This window comes from Perca fluviatilis, chromosome 23 (genome assembly GCF_010015445.1).
Source record: "Perca fluviatilis chromosome 23, GENO_Pfluv_1.0, whole genome shotgun sequence".
Classification (NCBI taxonomy): domain Eukaryota; kingdom Metazoa; phylum Chordata; class Actinopteri; order Perciformes; family Percidae; genus Perca; species Perca fluviatilis.
In genome coordinates, this window is record NC_053134.1 from 29052471 (window position 1) to 29072797 (window position 20327).

At 45.3% G+C, this 20327-nt stretch overlaps 19 non-coding genes and 1 pseudogene across 19 annotated transcripts; all 20 read left to right on the top strand.

Annotated features, from left to right (window-relative positions):
• Positions 1–3664: 3664 nt before the first annotated feature.
• LOC120553830 lies at positions 3665–3857 on the top strand. Its single transcript, XR_005638231.1, has one exon. It is a non-coding gene; the product is annotated as a U2 spliceosomal RNA (small nuclear RNA).
• A 401-nt stretch (positions 3858–4258) lies between these two features.
• LOC120553845 lies at positions 4259–4369 on the top strand. The gene has a single exon (XR_005638243.1). It is a non-coding gene; the product is annotated as a U5 spliceosomal RNA (small nuclear RNA).
• A 269-nt stretch (positions 4370–4638) lies between these two features.
• LOC120553828 lies at positions 4639–4821 on the top strand. The gene has a single exon (XR_005638229.1). It is a non-coding gene; the product is annotated as a U2 spliceosomal RNA (small nuclear RNA).
• Positions 4822–5229: 408 nt separating this feature from the next.
• On the top strand, positions 5230–5350 carry LOC120553847 (annotated as a pseudogene).
• Positions 5351–5627: 277 nt separating this feature from the next.
• Positions 5628–5824, top strand: LOC120553821. The gene has a single exon (XR_005638222.1). It is a non-coding gene; the product is annotated as a U2 spliceosomal RNA (small nuclear RNA).
• A 405-nt stretch (positions 5825–6229) lies between these two features.
• On the top strand, positions 6230–6345 carry LOC120553848. The gene has a single exon (XR_005638245.1). It is a non-coding gene; the product is annotated as a U5 spliceosomal RNA (small nuclear RNA).
• Positions 6346–6628: 283 nt separating this feature from the next.
• Positions 6629–6818, top strand: LOC120553829. The gene has a single exon (XR_005638230.1). It is a non-coding gene; the product is annotated as a U2 spliceosomal RNA (small nuclear RNA).
• Positions 6819–7233: 415 nt separating this feature from the next.
• LOC120553846 lies at positions 7234–7347 on the top strand. The gene has a single exon (XR_005638244.1). It is a non-coding gene; the product is annotated as a U5 spliceosomal RNA (small nuclear RNA).
• Positions 7348–7625: 278 nt separating this feature from the next.
• LOC120553824 lies at positions 7626–7812 on the top strand. Its single transcript, XR_005638225.1, has one exon. It is a non-coding gene; the product is annotated as a U2 spliceosomal RNA (small nuclear RNA).
• A 405-nt stretch (positions 7813–8217) lies between these two features.
• On the top strand, positions 8218–8329 carry LOC120553837. The gene has a single exon (XR_005638235.1). It is a non-coding gene; the product is annotated as a U5 spliceosomal RNA (small nuclear RNA).
• A 274-nt stretch (positions 8330–8603) lies between these two features.
• Positions 8604–8788, top strand: LOC120553826. Its single transcript, XR_005638227.1, has one exon. It is a non-coding gene; the product is annotated as a U2 spliceosomal RNA (small nuclear RNA).
• A 411-nt stretch (positions 8789–9199) lies between these two features.
• LOC120553841 lies at positions 9200–9317 on the top strand. The gene has a single exon (XR_005638239.1). It is a non-coding gene; the product is annotated as a U5 spliceosomal RNA (small nuclear RNA).
• Positions 9318–9599: 282 nt separating this feature from the next.
• Positions 9600–9782, top strand: LOC120553823. Its single transcript, XR_005638224.1, has one exon. It is a non-coding gene; the product is annotated as a U2 spliceosomal RNA (small nuclear RNA).
• A 408-nt stretch (positions 9783–10190) lies between these two features.
• LOC120553839 lies at positions 10191–10307 on the top strand. The gene has a single exon (XR_005638237.1). It is a non-coding gene; the product is annotated as a U5 spliceosomal RNA (small nuclear RNA).
• A 285-nt stretch (positions 10308–10592) lies between these two features.
• Positions 10593–10776, top strand: LOC120553819. The gene has a single exon (XR_005638220.1). It is a non-coding gene; the product is annotated as a U2 spliceosomal RNA (small nuclear RNA).
• Positions 10777–11184: 408 nt separating this feature from the next.
• LOC120553844 lies at positions 11185–11303 on the top strand. Its single transcript, XR_005638242.1, has one exon. It is a non-coding gene; the product is annotated as a U5 spliceosomal RNA (small nuclear RNA).
• Positions 11304–11587: 284 nt separating this feature from the next.
• On the top strand, positions 11588–11773 carry LOC120553825. The gene has a single exon (XR_005638226.1). It is a non-coding gene; the product is annotated as a U2 spliceosomal RNA (small nuclear RNA).
• A 410-nt stretch (positions 11774–12183) lies between these two features.
• LOC120553842 lies at positions 12184–12298 on the top strand. The gene has a single exon (XR_005638240.1). It is a non-coding gene; the product is annotated as a U5 spliceosomal RNA (small nuclear RNA).
• Positions 12299–12580: 282 nt separating this feature from the next.
• On the top strand, positions 12581–12776 carry LOC120553822. The gene has a single exon (XR_005638223.1). It is a non-coding gene; the product is annotated as a U2 spliceosomal RNA (small nuclear RNA).
• A 406-nt stretch (positions 12777–13182) lies between these two features.
• On the top strand, positions 13183–13298 carry LOC120553838. The gene has a single exon (XR_005638236.1). It is a non-coding gene; the product is annotated as a U5 spliceosomal RNA (small nuclear RNA).
• The last annotated feature ends 7029 nt before the right edge of the window (positions 13299–20327 follow it).

Here is a 20327-nt window from a genome sequence, read left to right on the forward strand (position 1 = left end):
AAACAAAATATGGAGGTCATGTTAGGGGTGCCCTGATAACAAATCCTCAGTAACAGTCACAAAATACATCATTCAATTCAATTTTATTTATAGTATGAAATCACAACAGTTAGTTATCTCAGGACACCTTACAGATAGAGTAGGTCTAGACCACACTATAGTTTCTATAAAAGGTATGCTGAGGCTTTATCCTTCTTTAAATAAATATTAAACAGCTTTATTACAGTGTACAGTGTTTACAAAAGACAAGTTATTACTATACAAACAGTAATTAATAGATAGGAAAAGACCAAACAAAAAAACAACCAAACAACCGCCCAAACTCAAACTAATAACCAAACAAGTGCTAATGTGTGTATATGCAAATGCTCCTTCTTTCCTGCCTGGGGGGTCTTTCACCTCCTGCAGCAACAGTGGGGGTTGAGGCAGGAGGTGTGAGCTGCAAGGTGTTCAGTCCGCCCTCTTCCAAGAGAGGTTTCAAAAAGCAGTCAAGTCCATTCATTCAAGCATTTCAGTTGGACAGGATGGAAGGCAGAAAGCAACACGTAAAACCAAAGTGTGGACTCTTCAGGTTTGTTACAAATACACTTAGTTCAATTGCATCTGTGTTTCTAAGTATTATGTACCTTGACTAACAGAGTTCTTTATTGCATTTTAAGTGGACTATCAGCAGCCTCCAGAGCCGGAAAAAGCGAGACGCACAGCCCAGCGGGACAGTCCGGGGACCAGAAAGAAGCCCACCAGAAAGAAGCCCACCCGGTTGTACCCTTCACAGGAGGAAGATGAGGGCACAACAGGACAAACAACTCCTCCAAGAGAAAGCCACAGCAGCAGCGACGTGACGGCCTGCAACATCTGTGGCGCAAAGCCGCGCGCAGCTGTGGGTGGTGCGGGCCCGCCCTGCCAAGGGGCAGTTCTTCTGCGGCTGTGGATGAGGCCGGAGGACGCACAGTTCAACAGTGGACCAGGGAGCAGCTGGGCCAAGATGAACTGTAGTCCAACCCTACGGCGTGGAACCTGAAGCAGAGATGGGAGAGACAAGACAAACCAGGGGAAAGTCAGAAAGGCCCACAAACTGAGGGTCTGCCAGCTCTGTGGCCAGCCAAAGCAAAAGACTATGGCCACAGCCAGCATGGGGGAGCACTTCCTGCTCTCTGAAGGAAGACTGTGGATCTGTGGCTGGCTGAGAGAAGGGCAAAGAAATAGGAAATATTTCTTTTTTTTTTAAGTGTGTTTTATTATTAGGGTAAATATTTCTTTTTTGTTAAGTGCATTTCTGTTATTTTTTACTATTTGAATACATTTTCACTATTTCTAATAAACATTTAATTGATTAAACCCTTGTCTTGTCTATTTCAATATTTCAATTTTTTTTATTTCTATTCATTTCTGTAGGAATCACAAATCTGTTTCGTCAAAATTTCATCTCTATTTTTATATACTATGCTTCCACTCAATACTTATTGATTATATCAACCCACCCTCCCCCCCACCCACCTCCCCACCCCGGCTCCCCATTTACCCACACATTGCTGGTCCTCATTCACCACAAGTCTCCCCCCCCCCCCCCCCCCCCCCCCCCCTCTCACACACACACACACACACACACACACACACACCCCCCCCCCCCCCCCCCCCCCCCCCCCCCCCCCCCCCCCCCCCCCTGAGAATAAGTAAAAATAAAATAATAAAGGGGTTCTAAAGACATGCTCTTAGAGGAAAATAAAAAAAAAAAAAAAAAAAATATTATAAAAAAAAGATATATATATATATATATATATATATATATATATATCTATCATTATAAAATGATAATATATATGTGATATATATATATATTATAAAATAATAGTATATATATATATATATATATATATATATATATCTATTATTATAAGAAGTATATATATTGTGTACACATTACAGGCCAAAGTTTGGACACACTTTCTCATTCAATGTGTTTCCTTTTATTTTGTCATGACTATTTATTGTAGATTCCTCAGAGTAGCCACCCTTTGCTGAGCTTCATGAGGTAGTCACCTGGAAATGGTTTTTCACTTCACAGGTGTGCTTTGTCAGGGGTTTATTAGTGGAATTCTTTCCTTTTTTTTGATTGACCAGGTGTTGGGAAAAAGAGGATTACCTGTTGGCGGCCCAGTGTGATGATCAGGATTTAGAAGGAGATCAGATATTCCTGACGGCTTCCAGCTGGGGGAGGAGGAGGAGGGGAGGAGGAGGAGGAGGGAATGAGAGCCACGGCCATGGTTATGAGGCCCTTTGGGGAGGAGCTGCTCTTCCGTTGGGGTGCTTACCCCGTTCTGTTTCACCGCAGGTCTCCTTCACTCACACACACACACACACACAGACACACACAAACACACAGACACACACACAAATAAGTAAAATAAAATAATAAGGAGATATTTCTTTTTAAGTGTGTTTTTATTATTATTTCTTATGTTTTTTTTATTTAATTGATTAAAACCCTTGTCTTGTCTATTCCAATACTTTTAACTTTACTTTTTAGAAGCTGCCACACGTAAAGGCTAAAACCATACAGAGGCGTGTTGAAATTGTGTAATTGTCAAGTAAAACGGTGTCACTCCTCTCCTGTGCTGTGTCTAATTATTCAATATGATGTGTAGCCATCGTGCTCGGACAATGGTAAACAACGGCTTTTGACTGACAGGCGTTGGGAAAAGAGGGGCGAAGGGGCAAAGGGGGCGATCGTTCCAATTTGGTGGGCAAAAATCGGGAAAATAGAAGGGGAGCCCCGCCCCGGCGCGAGGTCGGGCGCCGGGCGGGGATTCGGGCCTGATAGGGACGAGAGGCCAGTGCCTTCCCCCACAGGGAGCGCCCGGGGGGTGTGTGGGGGCCGGGGGGGGTGAAGGGATCCTCCTTCCACCCTCCTGCTAGGCTCCTGCTAATCTTCTGTATCGTTCCAATTTTGTCATATGTGCTGCCGGAGCAAGCACATTAGACCCTCAGGTGCTGCCTACAATTTAAACCCCTTGTTGTCATACTGACACCTTCACAGCGTGCAGGCTGGAGGTCCAAATTCTGTAGTAAGTAGTACTACCAATGTCACAATAGCAAGGGGTGAGGCCTTTCCCAAGACATAAATGTCTTCTTGCAATTTGTTTAAACTGTCCAGCTAATTCTGTGTCCATGTTTGCAATTTAAAAAAGGAAAATCCAAAAATTCCTGACAGTGGGCAGGGGTGGGGTGCCAAATTGCCCTTCAGGACAAGGTAAGGCTGACTTAGGCCCCAGTTGCCGTGTGGCTCTGATGGGCCAGTAGGGGTGCTGCACACAGCAGATGCTCCAGTGGGCCAGAGTTTGACTTGTGTCTTTTGTTTGCATAAATGCATGGTTCTGAATTAGGCTCAGCCAACAACTGCCTGGGCCAGATTCTTTAGAAGGGCTTGTTTAGTATGTCTGACTGATTGTTGTTGTAGCCAGAAAGAACTCCAGAAGCTTCGAGCCATATGACCTTTCCCCCATGGCGTAGTACCAGTGGCTCTCTTTAACCAGCCCCAGGTGCTTCACAATGGATGCTTGGGCCGAGGTGCTAAGTAGCAGCTATTGTTAAGCCCTATTAAAGTACTAGACCATGCAAGGTGGGACCAGTCCCGGGGGGTTGGTCGACAGGCGTTGGTGCTCATGTGGCTTCCGGCCTTTTGGCTAGATCAAGTGTAGTATCTGTTCTTATCAGTTTAATATCTGATATGTCCTCTATCAGGGGCGACGTACTATATAATGGATTTTTGCCCAATGGGAGTTGAAAGGGGGGCTTGTCCCTTCACTCCGCACGCTCGACCCGGTATTGCAAGCGCCGCCGAACGCGGTGCACCTTATTTCTGTCGGGAAACCAAATGCGACGCCTTGTCGCTTTCAGTTTGATACTGGACCAAAAGAGACATCCTGGCGGCTGGCATGTGACTTCATGGCCAGGAGTTGTGTCAAGAACCGCTCCGTTTGACTGAATGATTTGTAAAAACCTCATTGGGCTCCTGGTATCAAAAGATTGATTTAATACTCTAAGTCATGACAACTGGGTGAAAAAGGCAGCAGCAATAAACAGCAACTTGAAGTCTCACAAAAGTGTTGGCGGTAGATTGCACCCTATTGAGAGAAAATGTTGGCAATGTGGGAATGGGTGTACCTTGGATTTAAGCGGCACACCAAGTGAGGACTTACCGGAGGGTTTGGACTGGGACGACTAGGGTTTTTGGGCTGTTCTCGACCGGAGGACTCTACTACTCTGTTTCTTTTCATAACGCACAAGTCTTTCGGCTTTACTAAAGACTTCCGTGGAGAGAACACAAATGAGTTCAACCTATTTTGGTGGCTCTGCCATTTGGCTGAGCCTTGTGTACTGTAAGCAAATCAGCTGTCGTTAACTGGACTTCTGTTGTTATTAGCAGCTAAGGAACAGGACACAAAGGGATCATTGGCGTTTGGCTGAGCCTTCTTCAGTTTTTGCAACCAAGAAACTCTCTTCGACCAGCCTCGGTGCTTCACCCTGGGCCGGTAGGTGCTAATCAGCAGTATTGTTATGCCCAATTAGAAGTACTAGATCATGCGAAGTGAGAACCATCCGGGAGGTTGAGGCCGACAGCAAACAGGTTGGTGCTCTATCGCTTCGTGCTTTTGGCTAAGATCAAGTGTAGTATCTGTTCTTATCAGTTTATATCTGATATGTCCTCTATCAAGGGGACAACATATTAAATGGATTTTTGCCAATGGGAGTTGAAAGGGCTTGCTCCATTCACTCCACATCGACCGGTATTGCAGCGCCACCGGAAGCGGTGCACCTTATTTCTGTCTTGTGGAAAACCAAGTACGACCAGTCGTTTAGTTTGGAATCACTGGACCAAAAGAGACATGCGTGGCGCTGGCTTCGCGGACTTCATGGCCAGGAGTTGTGTCAAGAACGCTCCACGTTTGACTGAATGATTTGTAAAACCTCATTGGGCTCCTGGTATCAAAAAGATTGATTTAATACTCTAAGTCATGACAACTGGGGTGAAAAAGGCGGCGAATAAAAGCACGTGGAATCTCACAAAGTGTTTGCGAGATTTGCACTATTGAGAGAAAAATTGTTGGCAATGTGGGAATGGGTGTGGCCTTGGATTTGGAAAGCGGCACACCAAGTGAGGAGTACCGCGTTAGGGGTTTGGACTGGGACTGACTAGGGTTTTGGGCTGCTCGACCAGAGGACTCTACTTACTCTGATTTCTTTCTCATAACGCTGAAGTCTTTTCGCCGCTTACTAAAGACTTCCGTGGAGAGAGGAACACAAATGAGTTGAACCTATTTTTGGTGGGCTCTGCCATTTTGGCTGAGCCTTGTGTATTTGTGAAAAGCAAATCAGCTGTCGTTAACTGGACTTCTGTTGTTATTAGCAGCTAAGGAACAGGACACAAAGGGATCGCCATTGGCGTTTGGCTGAGCCTTGTCCGATTGCAAACCAAGAAAAGCTCTCTTGCCCAGCCCTCAGGTGCTTCACCATGGAGCGGTGCGGTGCTAATGCTAGCTATTGTTGTGCCCAATTAGGAAGTACTAGACCATGCAGAGTAAGAACCGTCCGGAGGTTGAGTCGGACAGCAAACAGGTGGTGCTCATAAAGCTTCCGGCCTTTTGGCTAAGATCAAGTGTAGTATCTGTTCTTATCAGTTTAATATCTGATATGTCCTCTATCAGGGGACAACATATTAAATGGTTTTTGCCAATGGGAGGGTTGAAAAGGGGGGCTTGCTCCATTCACTCCAACGTATCGACCACGGTATTGCAGCAGCGCCGCCCGGAACGGTGCACCTTATTTCTGTCTTGTGGAAAACCAAATGTAACGTACCCGTCGTTCAGTTTGATACTGAACAAAGAGACACATACGTGGCTGTTTGGGGGACTTCATGGCCAGGAGTTGTGTCAAGAACCGCTCGTTTGACTGAATGATTTGTAAAACCTCATTGGGCTCCTGGTATCAAAAGATTGATTTAACACTTTCTAAGTCATGACAACTGGGGTGAAAAGGCACTTGCAGCTAATAAACAGCAGCGTGAAGTCTCACAACAAGTGTTACGGAAGATTTGCACTATTGAGAGGAAAATGTTGGCAATGTGGGAATGGGTGTGGCCCTGGATTTGGAGCGCGCACACCAAGTGAGGCTTACCGAGGGTTTGGACTGGGACGACTAGGGTTTTGGGCTCGACCAGAGGACTCCTACTTACTGTTTTTCTTTTCCGCCAATGCACAAGTCTTTGCTTTTACTAAAGACTTCCGTGGAGAGGAACACAAATGAGTTGAACCTATTTTTGGTGGGCTCTACGGTTTGGCTGAGCCTTATTGTTACTGTGAAAAGCAAATCAGCTGTCCTTAACTGGACTTCTGTTGTTATTAGCAGCTAAGGAACAGGACACAAAGGGATCATTGGCGTTTGGCTGAGCCTTGTCCAGTTGTCCAAACCAAGAAAGCTCTCTTCGACCAGCCTCCAGGTGCTTCACCATGGAAGCTTGGGCGGAGGTGCTAAGTAGCAGCTTTTGTTATGCCCATTAGAAGTACTAGAGACGCGGCGGTGAGACCCGTCCCGGGAGGTTGAGTCGGACAGCAAACAGGTGGTGCTAACGCCAACTTCCGGCCCTTTGGCTAAGATCCAAGTGTAGTATCTGTTCTTATCAGTTTAATATCTGATATGTCCTCTATCAGAGGGACACTTTATATTAAATGGATTTTGCCAATGGGAGTTGAAAAGGGGCTTGCTCCATTCACTCCCATCCACCGAACCTCTATTGCAGCGCAGCGAACGGTGTACACCTTATTTCTGTCTTGTGAAAACCAAGTGAACGATGTCCGTTCAGTTTGATACTGGACCAAAAGAGAGACATGTCGCCTGGCTGGCGAGACTTCATGGCCAGGAGTTGTGTAAAAAGAACCGCTCCGTTTGACTGAATGATTTGTGAAAACCTCATTGGGCTCCTGGTATCAAGAGATTGATTTAATACTCTAAGTCACGACAACTGGGGTGAAAAAAGGCAGCAGCGAATAAACAGCAACCTACCTAAGTCTCACAAAAGTACGTTGCAGATTTGCATATTGAGAGAAAATGTTGGTAATGTGGGAATGGGTGTAGCCTTGGATTTGAAGCGTACACCAAGTGAGGAATAACCGCTGAGGGTTTGGACTGCGGACGACTAGGGTTTTGGGCTGCTTGCTCTCTGCGACGAGGACTCTACGCCTCTGGTTTCTTTTTCCATAATGCACGAAGTCTTTAGCCTTTTACTAAAGACTTCCGTGGGAGAGAACACAAATGAGTTGAACCTATTTTTGGCTCTGCGTTTGGCTGAGCCATGCCGTACTTGTGAAAGCAAATCAGCCTGTTAACTGGACTTCTGTTGTTATTAGCAGCTAAGGAACAGGACACCAAAGGATCATTGGCGTTTTGGCTGAGCCTTTCCAGTTGTGCCAAACCAAAAAGAAAGCTCTCTTCGGCCAGCCTCAGGTGCTTCACCGCGCAGGCGCTTGCGGAGGTGCCAAGTAGCAGCTATTGTTATGCCCAATTAGAGCACTAGACCATAAAGTGAAGCCGTCCGGAGGTTTGGAGTCGGACAGCAAACAGGTGGTCGCATCGCCGGCCTGGCCTTTTGGCTAAGATCAAGTGTAGTATCTGTTCTTATCAGTTTAATATCTGATATGTCCTCTATCGGGGACAACATATTAAATGGATTTTTGCCAATGGGAGTTGAAAAGGGGGCTTGCTCCATTCACTCCACGCATCGACCCGGTATTGGCGCCGCCACGGGCTGCAACCTATTTCTGTCTTGTGGAAAACCAAGTAACGACGCCTTCGTCGTTCAGTTTGATACTGGACCAAAGAGACATGCGCGCCGCTGGCTGGCGGACTTCATGGCCAGGAGTTGTGTCAAGAACCGTCCGTTTGACTGAATGATTTGTAAAACCTCATTGGGGCTCCTGGTATCAAAAGATTGATTTAATACTCTAAGTCATGACAACTGGGGTGAAAAAGGCAGCGCGTAATAAACAGCAACGTGAAGTCTCACAAAAGTGTTAGCGAGATTTGCACTATTGAGAGAAAATGTTGGCAATGTGGGAATGGGTGTGGCCTTGGATTTTGAAGCCGGCACACCAAGTAGACCGCTCGCGAGTTTTAGACTGGGACGAATAAGGGTTTTGGGCTGCTCTCGACCAGAGGAGTTTACTACTCTGGTTTCTTTTCATAACGCACAAGTCTTTCGCTTTTTACTAAAGACTTCCGTGGAGAGGAACACAAATGAGTTGACCTATTTTTTGGTGGGCTGCCTCTTGAGCCATGTTTCGTGTAAAAGCTGGCAAATCAGCTGTCGTTAACTGGACTTCTGTTGTTATTAGCAGCTAAGGAACAGGACACAAAGGGATCATTGGCGCTTATTGAGCCTTGTCCAGTTGTGCAAAACCAAGAAAGCTCTTCGACCAGCCTCAGGTGCTTCACCATGAGCGCTTTGGGCGGAGGTGCTAAGTAGCAGCTATTGTTATGCCCAATTAGAAGTACTAGACCATGCCGAGTGAGAACCGGCCCGGAGGTTGAGTCGGACAGCAAACAGGTGGTGCTCATCGCCGGCCTTTTGGCTAAGATCAAGTGTAGTATCTGTTCTTATCAGTTTAATATCTGATATGTCCTCTATCAGGGGACAACATATTAAATGGATTTTTGCCAATGGGAGTTGAAAAGGGGCTTGCTCCATTCACTCCACGACGAATCGCGTATTGCAGCGCCGAACGGTGCACCTTATTTCGTTCTTGTGGAAAACCAAGTAACGACGCCTCGTCGCTCAGTTTGATACTGACCAAAAGAGACATGCGTCGCGCTGGCTGGCGTGGACTTCATGGCCAGGAGTTGTGTCAAGAACCGCCCGCTTGACTGAATGATTTGTAAAACCTCATTGGGCTCCTGGTATCAAAAAGATTGATTTAATACTCTAAGTCATGACAACTGGGGTGAAAAAGGCAGCAGCGTAATAAACAGCAACGTGAAGTCTCACAAAAGTGTTGCGTAGATTTGCACTATTGAGAGAAAAATGTTGGCAATGTGGGAATGGGTGTGGCCTTGAATTTGGAAAGCGGCACACCAAGTGAGGCTTACCGCGAGGGTTTGACTGGGACGAATTAGGGTTTTGGCTGCGCTCTCGACCAGAGGACTCTACTTACTCTGGTTTCTTTTCATAACGCACACGTCTTTCGGCTTTTACTAAAGACTTCCGTGGAGAGGAACACAAAATGAGTTGAACCTATTTTTTGGTGGGCTCTGCCCCTTGGCTGAGCCTTGTGTACTTTGTGAAAAGCAAATCAGCTGTCGTTAACTGGACTTCTGTTGTTATTAGCAGCTAAGGAACAGGACACAAAGGGATCATTGGCGTTATTGAGCCTTGTCCAGTTGTAGCAAAACCAAGAAAGCTCTTCGACCAGCCTCAGGTGCTTCACCCATGGAGCGCTTTGGGGGAGGTGCTAAGTAGCAGCTATTGTTATGCCCAATTAGAAGTACTAGACCATGCCGAGTGAGAACCGTCCCCGGAGGTTGAGTCGGACAGCAAACAGGTGGTGCTCATCGCTCGGCCTTTTGGCTAAGATCAAGTGTAGTATCTGTTCTTATCAGTTTAATATCTGATATGTCCTCTAACAGGGACAACATATTAAAATGGATTTTTGCCAATGGGAGTTGAAAAGGGGCTTGCTCCATTCACTCCACGGACCGCACCGGTATTGCAGCGCCCGAACGGTGCACCTTATTTCTGTCTTGTGAAAACTGAGCACCACGTCTGTCGCTCAGTTTGATACTGGACCAAAGAGACATGCGTCGCGACTGGCTGGCGGACTTCATGGCCAGGAGTTGTGTCAAGAACCGGCCCGCTTGACTGAAATGATTTGTAAAACCTCATTGGGCTCCTGGTATCAAAAAAGATTGATTTAATACTCTAAGTCATGACAACTGGGGTGAAAAAGGCAGCAGCGTAATAAACAGCAACGTGAAGTCTCACAAAAGTGTTATGCAGATTTGCACTATTGAGAGAAAATGTTGGCAATGTGGGAATGGGTGTGGCCTTGGATTTGGAAAGCGGCACACCAAGTGAGGCTCGCCGCGAGGGTTTGGACTGGGACGCACTAGGGTTTTGGGCTGCTCTCGCAAGAGGACTCTACTTACTCTGGTTTCTTTTCATAACGCACAAGTCTTTCGCCCTTTACTAAAAGACTTCCGTGGAGAGGAACACAAAATGAGTTGAAACCTATTTTGTGGGCTCTGCCACTTGGCTGAGCCTTGTGTACTTGTGAAAAGCAAATCAGCTGTCGCTAACTGGACTTCTGTTGTTATTAGCAGCTAAGGAACAGGACACACAAGGGATCATTGGCGCTTTGGCTGAGCCTTGTCCAGTTGTGCAAAACCAAGAAAGCTCTCTTCGACCAGCCCCAGGTGCTTCACCATGGAGCTTTGGGCGGAGGTGCTAAGTAGCAGCTATTGTTATGCCCAATTAGAAGTACTAGACCATGCCGAAGTGAGAACCGGTCCCGGAGGTTGAGTCGGACAGCAAACAGGTGGTGCTCATCGCTTCGGCCTTTTGGCTAAGATCAAGTGTAGTATCTGTTCTTATCAGTTTAATATCTGATATGTCCTCTATCAGGGACAAAATATTAAAATGGATTTTTGCCAATGGGAGTTGAAAAGGGGCTTGCTCCATTCACTCCACGCATCGAACTCGGTATTGCAGCGCTGAACGGTGCACCTTATTTCTGTCTTGTGGAAAACCAAGTAACGACGCTTCGTCGCTCAGTTTGATACTGGACCAAAAGAGACATGCGCGCTGGCTGGCGGACTTCATGGCCAGGAGTTGTGTCAAGAACCGCCCGCTTTGACTGAATGATTTGTAAAACCTCATTGGGCTCCTGGTATCAAAAGATTGATTTAATACTCTAAGTCATGACAACTGGGGTGAAAAAGGCAGCAGCGAATAAACAGCAACGTGAAGTCTCACAAAAGTGTTGCCGCAGATTTGCACTATTGAGAGAAAAATGTTGGCAATGTGGGAATGGGTGTGGCCTTGGATTTGGAAAGCGGCACACCAAGTGAGGCTTTACCGGGGGGTTTTGACTGGGACGCAACTAGGGTTTTGGGCTGCTCTCGACCAGAGGACTCTACTTACTCTGGTTTCTTTTCATAACGCGAACAAGTCTTTCGCCTTTACTAAAGACTTCCGTGGAGAGGAACACAAAATGAGTTGAACCTATTTTTGGTGGGCTCTGCCATTTGGCTGAGCCTTGTGTACTTGTGAAAAGCAAATCAGCTGTCGTTAACTGGACTTCTGTTGTTATTAGCAGCTAAGGAACAGGACACAAAGGGATCATTGGCGTTTGGCTGAGCCTTGTCCAGTTGTGCAAAACCAAGAAAGCTTTCTTCGACCAGCCCTCAGGTGCTTCACCATGGAGCGTTTGGGCGGAGGTGCTAAGTAGCAGCTATTGTTATGCCCAATTAGAAGTACTAGACCATGCCGAAGTGAGAACCGGCCCCGGAGGTTGAGTCGGACAGCAAACAGGTGGTGCTCATCGCCCGGCCTTTTGGCTAAGATCAAGTGTAGTATCTGTTCTTATCAGTTTAATATCTGATATGTCCTCTATCAGGGGACAACATATTAAAATGGATTTTGCCAATGGGAGTTGAAAAGGGGGCTTGCTCCATTCACTCCACGACGTATCTCGGTATTGCAGCGCGCGCGAACGGTGCACCTTATTTCTGTCTTGTGGAAAACCAAGTAACGACGCCTGTCGCTCAGTTTGATACTGGACCAAAAGAGACATGCGCGCCGGGCTTGCGGACTTCATGGCCAGGAGTTGTGTCAAGAACCGCCCGGCTTGACTGAATGATTTGTAAAACCTCATTGGGCTCCTGGTATCAAAAAGATTGATTTAATACTCTAAGTCATGACAACTGGGGTGAAAAAAGGCAGCAGCGTAATAAACAGCAACGTGAAGTCTCACAAAAGTGTTGCGTAGATTTGCACTATTGAGAGAAAAATGTTGGCAATGTGGGAATGGGTGTGGCCTTTGATTTGGAAAGCGGCACACCAAGTGAGGCTTACCGCGAGGGTTTGGACTGGGACGAATTAGGGTTTTGGGCTGCTCTCGACCAGAGGACTCTACTTTACTCTGGTTTCTTTTCATAACGCCACAAGTCTTTCGCCTTTTACTAAAGACTTCCGTGGAGAGGAACACAAAATGAGTTGAACTTTTTGGTTTGGCTCTGCCGCTTGGCTGAGCCTTGTGTACTTGTGAAAAGCAAATCAGCTGTCGTTAACTGGACTTCTGTTGTTATTAGCAGCTAAGGAACAGGACACAAAGGGATCATTGGCGCTTGGCTGAGCCTTGTCCAGTTGTGCAAAACCAAGAAAGCTCTCTCGACCAGCCTCAGGTGCTTCACCATGGAGCGCTTTGGGCGAGGTGCTAAGTAGCAGCTATTGTTATGCCCAATTAGAAGATACTAGACCATGCCGAAAGTGAGAACCGGCCCCGGAGGTTGAGTCGGACAGCAAAACAGGTGGTGCTCATCGCGCCGCCTTTTGGCTAAGATCAAGTGTAGTATCTGTTCTTATCAGTTTAATATCTGATATGTCCTCTATCAGGGGACAACAACATATTAAAATGGATTTTTGCCAATGGGAGTTGAAAAAAGGGCTTGCTCCATTCACTCCACGCATCGACCTCGGTATTGCAGCGCCGCGGAACGGTGCACCTTATTTCTGTCTTGTGGAAAACCGCTAACGACGTTCGGTCGCTCAGTTTGATACTGGACCAAAAGAGACATGCGTCGGCTGGCTGGCGGACTTCATGGCCAGGAGTTGTGTCAAGAACCGCCCGCTTGACTCGAATGATTTGTAAAACCTCATTGGGCTCCTGGTATCAAAAGATTGATTTAATACTCTAAGTCTGACAACTGGGGTGAAAAAGGCAGCAGCGAATAAACAGTAACGTGAAGTCTCACAAAAGTGTTGGCGAAGATTTGCACTATTGAGAGAAAATATTGGCAATGTGGGAATGGGTGTGGCCTTGATTTGGAAAGCCGCACACCAAGTGAGGCTTACCGCGCAGGGTTTGACTGGGACGACTAGGGTTTTGGGCTGCTTCTCGACCAGAGGACTCTACTTTACTCTGGTTTCTTTTCATAACGCACAAGTCTTTCGCCTTTACTAAAGACTTCCGTGGAGAGGAACACAAATGAGTTGAACCTATTTTTGGTGGGCTCTGCCATTTGGCTGAGCCTTGTGTACTTGTGAAAAGCAAATCAGCTGTCGTTAACTGGACTTCTGTTGTTATTAGCAGCTACGTATCAGTGATAAAGGGATCATTGGCGCTTACGAGCCTTGTCCAGTTGTGCAAAACCAAGAAAGCTCTTCGACCAGCCTGGTAAGCTTCACCCATGGAGCGCATGGAGGCAGCAGCAGCTATTGTTATGCCCAATTAGAAGTACTAGACCATGCCGAGTGAGAAATCACCCGAGGTTGAGTCGGACAGTAAAACAGGTGGTGCTCTCGCCGCCGCCTTGCCAAGATCGCGCATGAGGTAGATTTAACACGGCAGATAGCTCGATATGGCCGCTTGAGGTGCTGTAAGGAGCAGCCAATTCAAAGTTGGCTGAGATACAATCTCTACGGTTCCAGGTGGTGGATTGGCGAAGAGGAGCAAGCTTTGTCAATGCAGACATTTTTCTGCAAGGGTGTCATCAGCAGCAAAGCCACACCTGAAGTTGCCGACGGCAGGTCTACCGCATCTGTGTGGAATAAAGCAGGAAAGGCTTTGATGTCACCTTCGACGGAGGATGTTTAATGGAAGGGTGGCAGAGGTGTTGCAGAACAGAAGCTAGGGTAAGGCCTTTAGTTTTTTACAAGGTTCTGGAACCTGACAGTCAGACTTCAGAATGGTTTCGTCTGGCGCGTACAACCCCTTTGTGACTGACCTTCCAGCTGCTAGCTGCTTGGGCGTATAATGGCTGTGACGAAATAAGATACAGGCGGTAGGATCCGACTGTTTGGACTGAAGGAGGGGCAATTCAGGTTCTGTTGAACTCCTGATCCTGAAGGACCTGGTGGTCTCCTGTCACTGCATCATCAGGATGAGGACAGAAAGAGGAAGAAGAAAGAGGACAGAAAGAGGACAGAGAGGACAGAAAGAGGAAGAAGAAAGAGGACAGAAAGAGGAAAGAAAGAAGAAAGAGGACAGAGGGAAGACAAAGAGGGAAGAAGAAAGAGGACAGGAAAGAGGAAAGAGAACAGGAGCCAGAGGACAGAAAGAAGAAAGAGGACAGAAAGAGGGAAGAAGAAAGAGGAAAGAGGACAGGAGAGGACAGAAAGAAGAAAAAGGACAGAAAGAGGGAAGAAGAAAGAGGACAAGAAAGAGGAAAGAGGACAGGAGCCAGAGGACAGAAAGAGGAAAGAAGAAAGAGGACAGAAAGAGGAAAGAGAGAGACAGAAAGAGGGAAGAAGAAAGAGGACAGAAAGAGGAAAGAAAGAAGAAAGAGGACAGAGGGAAGAAGAAAGAGGGAAGAAAGAGGACAGAAAGAGGAAAGAGAACAGGGAACGAGAGGACAGAAAGAAGAAAGAGGACAGAAAGAGGGAAGAAGAAAGAGGAAAGAAAGAGGAAAGAGGACAGGGAGCGAGAGGACAGAAAGAGGGAAGAAGAAAGAGGACAGAAAGAGGAAAGAAGACAAGGGAGCGAGAGGACAGAAAGAGGAAAGAGGAAAGAAAGAAGAAAGAGGACAGAGGGAAGAATAAAGAGGGAAGAAAGAGGACAGAAAGAGGAAAGAGAACAGGGAGCGAGAGGACAGAAAGAAGAAAGAGGACAGAAAGAGGGAAGAAGAAAGAGGACAGAAAGAGGAAAGAAGACAAGGAGCGAGAGGACAGAAAGAGGAAAGAGGAAAGAAAGAAGAAAGAGGACAGAGGGAAGAATAAAGAGGGAAGAAAGAGTACAGAAAGAGGAAAGAGGACAGAAAGAGGGAAGAAGAAAGAGGAAAGAGGACAGGGAGCGAGAGGACAGAAAGAGGGAAGAAGAAAGAGGACAGAAAGAGGAAAGAGGACAGGGAGCGAGAGGACAGAAAGAGGAAAGAGGAAAGAAAGAAGACAGAGGACAGAGGGAAGAATAAAGAGGGAAGAAAGAGGACAGAAAGAGGAAAGAGAACAGAGAGCAAGAGAACAGAAAGAGGAAAGAAGAAAGGACAGAAAGAGGACAGAAAGAAGAAAGAAGAAAGAGGACAGAGAGGAACGAAGAGGTAAGGAAGAGGAAAGAGAACAGAGGACAGAAAGAGGAAAGAGAAAAGAGAGCGAGAGGACAGAAAGAGAACAGAGGACAGAAAGAGGAAAGAAGACAGAAAGAGGAAAGAAGAAAGAGGACAGAAAGAGGATGGACAGACAGAGAAGACAGACGGACAGAAGTGGAAGGCCAAAGAGACTACTGTTCATGTTACTGCCTGTAGTATCTGTATAGACTACTGTTCATATTACTGCCTGTAGTATCTGTATAGACTACTGTTCATATTACTGCCTGTAGTATCTGTATAGACTACTGTTCATATTACTGCCTGTAGTATCTGTGTGTGTCTGTGAAAGTGTTGTCATGGTAACCATGGCCTGGGAATGTTTACTTGCTTTGATGTCTGTAATCAAGCTAACGAGCCTGTCACCGCGTGAATCTGTCAGCTGTGCTGCAAGTGCTGCGCTATTCAGAGTCCCTGAGAGCGCGCTCCCAAACAAAGCCTCACTGTGGCAACACCATAACTGCTATCAGTCAAATGAGCGGATCCTGAGCATCACGAGGCCTTTGTGAACGATCGGTATAAAATTTATATGGATAAACGTAAAAATGTGGTCATATCAGCGATTTCAAAAAGTGGTTCGTTCAGTGTTTCGCTGGGAAATATCTAGGAGTTTGATCATTGAAGCCAATGGAGAACGATATGGACATCTTGTCATTTGGAAGCTCAACCAGCCAAAAGTAAAAGGCGTATCACAAAACTGAGCAGATTTTCTGAAACTAGACAAAAATACCTACGTTTTGATGTATAAATTGTGTATGACAAGTAGATATTGTGGGCGTGAGAGCAGTTTACAGACAAGGAACTAAGATAATTTTTTCGAAGCTTCACCCTCTAGCTGTGATGTCATCCACTCTAGCAAACGCAATACACACCCTGTTTAATCGATAAAAGTTCCTGAAATAATCACTAAACTTAAACAGATTTTTCACAAAAACTGTAAAAGATATCAAAACACTGAGCACACCCCGAATACCTGAATATTTTGTGAACATTTTACATTTTGAATCACGTCTGTAGGTGGAAGAATGTAGGAGGAGATACATGTTGAAGCAGAAGAGGATTTCAAGTTGTTGAAGGCTGCTCTCATTCACTTCAATGTTAAAAAAAAGTGTTAAAAAGCTTAAAATTTGAAAAAGTATAAATAGTAGAAAAAAAGTTGAAGAAGTCCCATCATTAGCTGAAAGAGCTGAACATTTGAAAAGTTGAATGGTTTAAATAGGTGAAAGTATGCAGAAGTTACAGAGAGCCAAAAAACGTACGGAAGAGGGAATAAGCAGAACTAGAAAATGCATTTCCTGCGGAAAATGCGTGGGAATGCTGAATAGCTGAACTGCTAAAGCTAACTGGTTGAATAGCTGAAATCTGTAAGAAGAAGTTGAAATAGTGAGAATAGTTGAAAAAGTGGAAATCGTTAAAAAGTTCAAAGTTGACGCTAAATTGTTGGCTTTAAAAGCTGAAAAATGACAAAATATGTAGAACATTGTGAAGTCTTTAGCTGAAGCTGAAGAATAGTTGAAAAAGTGGAAATTGGTTGAATAAGTTAAAGAAAGTAAGAGAGGGAGGGAGGAGGGATGGAGAGAGAAGGAGAGAGAGAAAAAGAAGAGACAGGGAGAGAGGGAGGGAGAAGGCGGGATGAGAGAGAAGGAGAGAGAGAGAAAAGAGAGAGAGAGACAGAGAGAGGTGGAGGGAGAAGGAGGGATGGAGAGAGAAGGAGACAGAGAAAGAGAGGGACAGGAGAGAGAGAGGGAAAGAGAGAGGGGAGAGAGAGAGGGGAGAGAGAGAGAGAGAGAGGGGATGAAAGAGGGAGGCGAAAGAGAGAAAGAGAAGGAGAGAGAGAGAGGGAAAGAGAGAGAGGGATAGAGAGAAAGAGAGAGAGAGAGGGAGAGAGAGAGGCAAATGGAAAGAAAGAGACAGAGAGAGAGAGGGAAAGAGTGTGATAGAGAGAGAGAAAGGAAGAGACAGGGGGGAGAGAGAGGGAGGGAGAAGGAGGGATGGAGAGAGTGAAAGAAAAAGAGGGAGAGAGGGATAGAGAGAGAAAGAGAGAGAGAGAGAGGCAGATGGAAAAGAGAGAGAGGGGGAGGGAGGGAGAGAGAGAGGGAGAAGGAGGGATGGAGAGAGAAAAAAGAGAGAGAAACAGGGAGAGAGAGAGAAACAAAGAGATAGAGAGGGGGAGAGAGAAGACAGACCAGAACAAGAGAATAGAAGAGAGAAGACAGACTAAAGTTCATATTCCTGCCCGTAGTCTCTGGGTGGGTGTCTGTTGTCATGGTAACGACTGGCCAGTGAATGTTTGTAAACATGTCCTTTGAAGTGTAATCAAGTTAACAAGCAACACCTGCTGAAACTCTCAGCTGGGCCAAACTGAAGCTATTGAGAGACACTGAGAGCAAGCTCTCAAACAAAGGCTCAAACTGCCGAAAGGATAAATGGTATCGGTCAAATGACGTGATCCTGAGCACCACAAGGCCTTTGTGAACGTATCCGTATAAAATTTATAAGGATAAATGTAAAAATGTGGTCAGATTTTCTGAAACTAGACAAAAATACCTACGTTTTGATGTATAAATTGTGTATGACAAGTAGATATTGTGGGCGTGAGAACAATTTATTGAGCAGGGACAAAGATAATTTTTTAGAAGCTTCACCCTCTAGCTATGATGTCATTCCACTCAGCCTAGCTTAACACTCACAATGTTCCCAAATGTAGAACATTATGAAGTCTTTAGCTGAAGCTGAAGAATAGTTGAAAAAGTGGAAATTGGTTCAATAAGTTAAAGAAAGTAAGAGAGGGAGGGAGGAGGGATGGAGAAAGGAGAGAGAGAGAAAAAGAGAAAGAGACAGGGAGAGAGGGAGGGAGAAGGCGGGATGAGAGAGAAGGAGAGAGGGAGGGAGAAGGAGGGATGGAGAGAGGACAGAGAGAGAAAAGAGAAAGAAACAGGGAGAGAGAGAGAAAGAAAAGAGAAACAGAGAAATAGAGAGGGAGGGAGAAGGCGGGATGGAGAAAGGAGAGAGAGAGAAAGAGAGAGAGACAGAGAGAGAGAGGGAGGGATGGAGAGAGGACAGAGAGAGAGGGAGAAGGAGGGATGGAGAGAGAAAAGAGAGAGACACAGGGGGAGAGAGAGAGAAAGAAAAGAGAAACAGAGAGATAGAGAGGGAGGGAGAAGGCGGGATGAGAGAGAAGGAGAGAGAGAGAAAAAGACAGAGAGAGACAGAGAGAGATGGAGGGATGGAGAGAGGACAGAGAGAGAGAAAAGAGAGAGAAGCAGGGAGAGAGAGAGAAAGAAAAGAGAAACAGAGAGAGAGAGAGGGAGGGAGAAGGGGATGGAGAAAGAAGGAGAGAGAGAAAAGAGAGAGAGAGAGAGAGAGACAGAGAGAGAGGGAGGGATGGAGAGAGGACAGAGAGAGAAACAGGGGGAGAGAGAGAGAAAGAAAAGAGAAACAGAGAGATAGAGAGGGGGAGAGAGAAGACAGTCAGAGAGAAGTGGAAGACCACAGACTAGTGTTCATATTACTGCCTGTAGTATCTGTATAGACTACTGTTGATATTACTGCCTGTAGTATCTGTATAGACTACTGTTGATATTACTGCCTGTAGTATCTGTATAGACTACTGTTCATATTACTACCTGTAGTATCTGTATAGACTACTGTTCATATTACTGCCTGTAGTATCTGTATAGACTACTGTTCATATTACTGCCTGTAGTATCTGTATAGACTACTGTTCATATTACTGCCTGTAGTATCTGGGTGTGTCTGTGAAAGTGTTGTCATGGTAACGAATGGCCAGTGGATATGTTTATAAACATGATTTGATGTCTGTAATCAAGTTGATGAGCAACACCTGCTGAATCTGTCAGCTGTGCTGTGCTTCAGCTATTCAGAGTCCCTGAGAGCGAGCTCTCAAACAAAGCCTTACAGTGGCAAAACGATAACTGCTATCAGTCAAATGACGTGATCCTGAGCATCACAAGGCCTTTGTGAACGTATCGGTATAAAATTTATATGGATAAACGTAAAAATGTGGTCATATCAGCGATTTCAAAAAGTGGTTCGTTCAGTGTTTTGCTGGGAAATATCCACAAGTTTGATCATTGAAGCCAATGGAGAACGATATGGACATCTTGTCATTTGGAAGCTCGCTGAGCCAAAAGTATGAGACGTATCGCATGACTGAGCAGATTTTCTGAAACTAGACAAAAATACCTACGTTTTGATGTATAAATTGTGTATGACAAGTAGATATTGTGGGCGTGAGAGCAGTTTACAGACAAGGAACTAAGATAATTTTTTCGAAGCTTCACCCTCTAGCTGTGATGTCATCCACTCTAGCAAACGCAATACACACCCTGTTTAATCGATAAAATTTCATGAAATAATCACTAAACTTAAACAGATTTTTCACAAAAACTGTAAAATATATCAACCTGAAAAGTAGACCCCAGATAGCTGAATATTTTGTGAACAGTTTAAAGTTTGAATCACGTATGTAGGTGGAAGAATGTAGGAGGAGATACATTTTGAAGCAGAAGAAGATTTTAAGGAGTTGAACCCTGCTCTCATTGACTTTAATGTTAAAAAAAAGTGTTAAAAAGCTTAAAATTTTAAAAAGTATAAATAGTAGAAAAAAAGTTGAAGAAGTCCCATCATTAGCTGAAAGAGCTGAACATTTGAAAAGTTGAATGGTTTAAATAGGTGAAAGTATGCAGAAGTTACAGAGAGCCAAAAAACGTACGGAAGACGGAATAATAATAATAAAAAATAAAACCGAATAACAATAGGTGGAATGCTGTAGAACAGCATTCCCCAATAAATAAAACCGAATAACAATAGGTGGAATGCTGTAGAACAGCATTCCCCAAATAAAGAAAATGGCCGACAGAAACAACAATAGGTGGAATGCTGTAAAACAGCATTCCCCCAATGATTTCTTATTTGTTAAATACAACGTCCAATTTGCGTTGTGTTTCTCTGTTTCATAT